At 43.3% G+C, this 7,500-nt stretch overlaps 1 protein-coding gene across 2 annotated transcripts in view; it reads right to left on the bottom strand.

Moving 5' to 3' along the window:
- The window catches only part of LOC138976013 (opioid-binding protein/cell adhesion molecule-like), a 217,196-nt gene extending 216,306 nt beyond the window's left edge, over positions 1-890 (bottom strand). The window contains exon 1 of one of the 2 annotated variants that reach the window (XM_070348806.1): positions 360-890. The gene's annotated coding sequence lies outside the window, so the exon portion shown is untranslated. The remainder of the gene's footprint in view (positions 1-359) is intronic. The other variant, XM_070348811.1, reaches the window with a different exon arrangement.
- Between the last annotated feature and the right edge of the window lie 6,610 nt (positions 891-7,500).

Raw genomic sequence — 7,500 nt, 5'->3', positions numbered from 1 at the left:
CTCAGTGATTGCCATCGGGCTGGAGAACAGAGTTCTGGGCTGAGGTGTTTTACGATATCGCTACAAGTCGAGCCTGTCTGTAACATAGCATTTGTCCGAGCTTATTTTACAGTGTACTATGATCAGCATCATCATCACTATCAGCCTCGTCATTGTCATCGTTGTGATGACACGCCGGCAGTGCGGCCTTATAAGAACACAGTGCTTGAATAACTTACAGACCGAGAATTCCATCCGTGTGTTAACAGTCAGTTTCAGGGTATTTCAAGATTTGAATGTAAATACATTTACCGTCTGTCTAACCAAACCAAGGCTCACAGTCGGAGCAGTCAAAGCCGACAGTCACAAACGATTCTTACCTTTGGACGGAGACAGTCACAGTAATAGATAGACAAGTGGTGATCTAATCCGCGGAACCCGTGCAAATGCTTTAAGGCGACAAATCTTCATTCTGCTGTTCAAAGCTGGGTCTGATCATTCTGAGAACAAAAGCACTGGAGTACGATGGGGAGAACGCCAGGAACACTTTTCCTTCTTGTCCCGAACACCGATCGTCGCAATATTGAGCAGCGGACTACACACAAATCACATGTTGGTAATCGCAGCAAAACAGCTTCAATCACTAAATGACCGGTCACAACCGCAACAAAGCCTGTGTAAAACGAGCGCGCGTGTAAACACACAGCTCGTCAGTGATTTCTCCGCCCACGACCGACAGTGTTTCTTTGGAGCAAGACAAATGCAAGCTTTATCTTTGGGGAAAGGTAAGAGGCAGGGAGGAGCGGTCACATATGTTTTAAAACAAAACGTAAACTCACAACGATAACAGAGCTCTTAGTCAAAGTTTGTTTTGGATTCCACTCCAACAAAGCATATATACAACTATGCTTATCTCGCTTTACAAACTTTAAAACGCCTTAGCGGCTCAGTCAAATCCTCTTCAGTCTTAGTCAAGCACATATCACCACATACTCACGACATTCCACTTTCTGTCTCATTTAGGAACATCGGAAATTCTCTAAATCAGGAAACGACAAACTCTGAAACTTTTCCCACCTTACTGTTGTAAAAACCCTTTCATTCCAAATGCGCGCGACTGTCTGGAGATCAGACGGTGAACAGCTCCGACGGAACCGGCAGCACACACACTCACTGAGCCAGTGGGCACGAGATGCGACAAAGTTTGAGCCGGTTAGCTGTTGTTCGATGAGCTGTCAGTTCCTGGACTCAGAAGAGGCCGCACACCGTGGGTTTTCTTTTGCGGATGAGAGCCGAGCGATCGTTGTGTGGGGGCGGGTAAAGCTTCCTCTTTTAGCATTCGTTCAGTTCATTACACCTGTTTTGTTATACCATCTCACAGTGATGAGATAAGGACTGAAGACCTACTTGAACACACACCAACTTTGTATTTTTTTTAACAATGTCTAGTTCAATGGCAAGTGATAAAATTGTGACAATCGGAGAGACCAAAGTTTTGCACAAGGCACAGACGCTCCCACACCCGACGGATTGATGTCTGATAATAAAAAAAAAAGAATAAAAAGAAAAAAATAAATACTACACGAACGCAACAAGCAGACGAACGGTAGAGCGGAAAATATTAGAGCACTATTGCCGCAAAAATATCGTAGGGTGGAAAGTTTGAACTGAAGTGGTGCAATTTCCGAGGCAGTGGCAGGGGCTTGTTTTCAGCGCTCGCCGAGAAACAAAGTGGATGGCAACATAAGACAAGCTTGGGAGGTAGAAGAGGGGGACGGGAGGGGGTTATTTTGAGCAAGTTTGAGGGTAGGCTACAAAGTCGGTTGTGGCGATGGCGAGGTGTTTTCAGCTCTCACTTGCTGTCATGCTGAGAGAGCTGTTGGAACCGCCACAGTGTTGAGTGGCGCGCTGCTAAAAGAGCAGACAGTGAGCGGAGGAAAACGTCTGCTTTTGCCGTTTTGTCGAGCGCTGCGGGCTGTCGGCGTGTCGGTGGTAAACGCGCGCCTTGGGGGCCGATGAGCGCTGCGCGGGGGTTCTCTCCTGTCCTGCTACTACACAGCCACGACCACACTTCTCACACCTCCCTTGCCACGACCGTCTCCCTCTGTCGGATCGAGCATTGTTCCAAGTGTTTTTTGTTGCTTGTTTTGTTGTTTTTAATAAGGAGCTGGTATCAAAGCGCAGGTCGATCGAAGTATCGTGCACCTTTATCCTCACTGTAGGATTATAATACTACTATTACGTACTACTATTACACTGCACTTTTGTTTTCACGAAGCTAAGACTTCTAAGACCTATAGGTTGGCCGACCCCGCGTAGCCGAGAAATCGCTAACACGTTGCCTCGGTATTACATAAGCCCAATAAACCCAATTTTCATAGAACGGATTTTGATTTATGAGCTTGTTTTCGATCACAACACAACAAAATTATGTACGTATAACTTTTTAGATTCAAGAGATGATAAGGAATACAATGCAATCACTTTTAAATCTGTCAGTGAAAAATCATATTAAATCACAATTTTGATGAACAAACTAATTAATTAATGTTTAAGCTTCCAAGCTGAAATGCTATCCTCATAGTCCGGGATAATTCAAAAGGGGTGGGGGGGGGGGTGGGGGGGGGGGGGGGGTGAGTTTTGCATTCAGTTTGAACGTCAGGCGAGTTTCTCACATGGTAAAAGTCAATGTCCTCTCAGTGTCGAGATGAATGTGTGCAGCACCAGTGACGGATTTTCATCCAGTGTTGTTTCTAGTGAGAGTCGGTAAATAAAAGGTCCGAGATACCCCCATTTTCATATTGCGTTGACCTATTTGTTTTAACGACTAATTCCATTGAAGCAACGCTCTGCTTTTTAAAAAGGACGCATGCAGGTGGTTGTTCCTTGTCCGGGTGAAACGTCTGAAGGCAGCCGTGTGTTGCATTCCAGGCGCTTTTTCTCAGCCAAGTCGCTTTTTTGGGCCTATGCAACGAATTTTATCGAGAGAGAGCGCTTCAAGATGGCGACGAAAAAAAGAGAGCTGGATGACGCGAGATGTGAAAGAAATTGATCATACAGACGATTCGGTCAATGAAAATGTCAGAGAGAACGTCGTTATGATAGGAATGTTAACTGGGGTGGTCACTAAACTTTGAAAAGCAGTGGATCCCTCGGGTCACGTCGAAAACCACACCGAGAAGACCGCAACTGTGACAAGCTACACGCTATCGCAGTTCAAACACCGCCGCCATCTTGGAAAACGGTGCGCGCTGCAGGCGAGCATATATCCAAAAGCGAGTGCTTCGCGCGGACTTTTCTGCACTGCTCCGAGAAACGGGCCGGGTTTGGAAAAACAGATTGCGATTGCTTCGGGTCGCTTTGGCCCAAGCAACTCGTCTCAGGTCTTAACAAAATACCAAGAGGATCGAAATGCTAGGATTACAGCTATCTAACAGGCAGTTGGAAAGCATCAAATCAAATCAGACGAAACAAAATCGTGACATTTTCCCGGTCAACTCCCACAAGCCGAGGGTGTCCGCAAGGAATAAGGGGATGGCCGCAGGAATGGGGTGAGGATGGGTCACAGTCACCTGTCAGTTTTGTTTCAGTCTGCGCCGCGCCATAACGTCAGCTCTCTTACCAGAAGACTGACGCCGGAGCAAGTCACTTGTCACTTGTTTATACGTGTGGGTAGTAGATGGTGGTGACTGTCTCTAGTCCCCCTCTCCCGCCCCCTCTTTAATGTCTGTTCATTGATGCATACGATTTTTCTATATTGAGTTATCCTACATACGTGAGAGAGACCACTCATGACATAACAACATCGTTCAAACCGCACGTGCGTATATCATGTAAATGAGGTCTTGTCAAACTAGTCTGGCAGAGACCTGCTTTTCCACTGCTTATGATGCCAAAGACACCAAGACAAACGTCATTATGGAAACACTCTTGCGCCTGTTGTTTCCCCTGGAAGAATGTTTATAACTTACACTTCACGCTATACTTTCTAGAGTAACGTTTCTTTGCTTTGACGTCAAAGATTGCACGAGGCTTTGGGAGATAAAGGTTAAAAAAGACAAGAGGCGAAGCCTTCAAGGCTCACGTAAGAAATCGACAAACAGTAACACAAACTCAATCACTCCGTCACACATACACACACACAGTAAGCATAGGTGACACGGTGCAAGAGTGCGAGACACTAGATCTAGATCTGTCTGTCTGTAGCCTACTTACGGGGACACGACTGCCAGATCGACACTGCGCTTTCGACAGCGCTTCCTCGCGCAGACACTGGAAACACGCTGTGCAGATTAACCTGTAGGAAATCTCCTTTGGTATCTTCTTTATCTATTTTTCTGGAGCTACGAAACCGGCGAACAATGTGAAATCGTCTTCTCCGAATCGGCGAACTGCAGCTCGGTGATAACTGTATCTATACCACAATCCTTCACGCGATCTGACCTAACCTTGACCCCTGACCTGGTCTACATACCACACACGACACAAACCAGTCACCTGTTTTTACCCCCCCAAAACCCCCCACCACCCGTTTTCTTTGGATACACACTTTAACTACATACGTGCCGACGAAATGTTGATCATTGCTTCAATACTTTGAAGCTGTTGCTTGAATAATAACCAGGTAAAATTAGTATTTCGGTGTTCAGTCAAATGTTAAAGTTTCTACCACAGACATACATACATACGCACGCACGCACGCACGCACGCACGCACGCACGCACAGACAGACAAAAGTTAGCATCGCAAAGGCTACACTTACGTGAGCCAAAAAGCGATTTCAATTTGGACGCCTCGACTGCGCGACGTTTTGAGTAAAATACACGTAAGTACAGTATGTATATGATAAACAAAATACTACATGGCTTGCTGTGTCGTCCCAGATTTACACTCGTTGCTTGTTCAAATATTGAAAAGCTTGCTTTCGCTCGCAGTTAAAAAAGCAACTCGTGTAAATCTGGTACGACACAACAAGCCATGCGGTACCCGCTACTCATACGTCGCCTGCTGCAAGCAAGCATCGCATCTTTTTAGTTGTGGATGACTGAAATTTTTCATTTGTTTAACTGAGAAGATAACTTTTGATCACGGCATTTTGCTGTTAGTTTAGTCTCGAGTAGTCTGTGTATCTAAATGGCGAGTAGCAGCAAAGAGAAATATAGGGCTGGAATTGTATAACTTGATCAAGAGAGTGAACGTATTATTTTCGTGTAAAACAAGACGATAAAACATTTTTAGCAAGTTTTATTAGCGGGAGGGAAAGTTTCAGCTTGGCTGATATTGAGGAAAGGAAAGGGACGCTTGCTCGCAGACAATGAAGACGTCAACTGTATGTGACACTGAATGGCAGGGTGGTGAAAGGGTGCTGCTTTCTTTCTTTATTTGGTGTTTGACGTCGTTTTCAACCATTCAAGGTAATATCGCGACGGAGGGTGCTGCTGAGAGTGTGAATTTATCTATATCATATGACTTGCTGGTTTGAAGAGAAGCCTTACAATATCTGTTGGTTGGTTGATTTCAGTCTGTCCCACAGGCGATCTGAACCGTCAGTTCCAAGTTAATGAGGCTTTGTTAAACAGCTCGATTTTGCGTTGCAAGTCTTTTCACAGGAAACCTTACGAGATGTTGGAAGGAGCGTCTGATTAATTAGTGATTGTCTTCCAGTTGTTCCGGTCCACTCTTCTATCGAGGAAAAAAGTCAGTCACCTATGGGAGGGAATCCTCGCACAGAAGACGCCAGAGGGCGCCCTGAGACAGCCTGCACGTGCTCTTGACAACAAAGTGCCTGCTTCTGTTTTCTTTTCACTCAGTTTTGTATTTCCGCGTCTTGCATCAGTTCGGCTATGATAATGCAACGATTTTTTCAAAGCCAGAAAAGAGAGAGAGAGAGAGAAAGAGAGAGAGAGAAAAAAAGAGAGAGAGAGAGAGAGAGAGAGAGAGAGAGAGAGAGAGAGAGAGAGAGAGAGAGAGAGAGAGAGAGAGAGAGAGAGAGAGATATCAAATCAAATCAAATCAAATCAAATTTTATTTTTCGAGGGTTGTGGCATAAGCAATACAACGAGCTTTTTTTTCAACCAGCCCTCGCCCAGACGGAGGGGACTAATCTAATCACATATTTACACGGACATTCACGTAGAAAAAAAGGTAGAGAAAGACAACAACATATGAATATTTAAACATTACAGATTATACACAAATATTAAGCGTCTTAAATGCTACGTAGTGAGAACAATGCTGAATAAACATGCATGAGCAAATGTGTTATCAAAACGTTGAGTTTTTTTTTTTTATAATAATAAACACTGATGCTTTAATTTGGGCAAATGAAAACAAAACTAAACGAAGTTTTCCACCACTGTGACTTTTCGTAATTTAACATTAAAGGTTGCCATATTCGTAGCGTTCATTAATTAATTCATATTGTTTACATGTGCCAATAATGTTATAAAACTGTACCTAAGGGGATATAATAACGATTGGCTGTAGCTTTCGAACACAGAAAAAATTATTTCAGTATTGCAAAGTGGTGTTGATAGTGTCGAGTGTAAACAGAACAGTCTCAAACGCCATCTTTGGTTTACAAAACGTCACGAAGTGACGTCAACGATCTAAAAATAGCCCAAGTCCTGGAGAACTGTTGCTAAACAATGCAATAAAGAATTAATTATTTCTCGTAATTGGTAAGGACTTCAAACCTAAAACTTTGCAGGAAGCTTAATTTATACATCCCCGCAACGATGGGAAAAGCCCTGGAAGTAATTAAACTAATTAAATAGGACTATGTCAGCCTTTAAATACAGTGAAAGGTGTTTTTTGAAAGTATTGAGACTCATTGGGACTCTCACAAATTCCGGGAGAAAATTCCACAGGACGCTGCCAGAATAGGCTAAACTTGACTTAAAGAGATCTATCCTTGGAATTGGGACGTTAAACTTTCGGTTTGGTTTGACTTTGAAGTTTGAAACGAAAGTACGTGGTGCAAGACCGGAACGGATTTTGCGAAGGAGCACGCCTTCATTTAATTTAAATCTTTCTCTTAATGGGAGAATCTTCAGTTTCTTATAATTATCAAATACGAGACTGGATTGTTTCAGTATAATTAGTTCAGCGCTCGTTTATGTAAACTAAACAATGGTTTTAAAATATTAGCACTGGCAGAGTCCCAGATGGTCGAACACTAATCCGTGATGGTTTGTATATATGCGTTAAAGTATAATAACCTTGAGTGCTGATCGAGAAAAAGTTTAATTCTGTTTAACTGATATATTTTTCTCGAGTTTGATTTACACAACGACCAAACATGATGGGCCCAAGAGAAATTATTATCGATATTTACTCCCAAAACTTAATGATCTCCTACCTCCTCTATTGCGTCGTTACCAATTGATATGGAATGAGGATTGTTTCGTATGTTTTGTCTCTTTTGCCTTGTTGTAATTAACATGTATTTGGTCTTTTTAGGGTGAAGACTCATGTGGTCATATTCCGTCCAATTAATGAGATCGTCTACACTGTTCTGCA

Source organism: Littorina saxatilis, linkage group LG1, assembly GCF_037325665.1.
Source record: "Littorina saxatilis isolate snail1 linkage group LG1, US_GU_Lsax_2.0, whole genome shotgun sequence".
Lineage (NCBI taxonomy): Eukaryota > Metazoa > Mollusca > Gastropoda > Littorinimorpha > Littorinidae > Littorina > Littorina saxatilis.
This window is presented reverse-complemented; position numbering and strand designations above follow the sequence as displayed.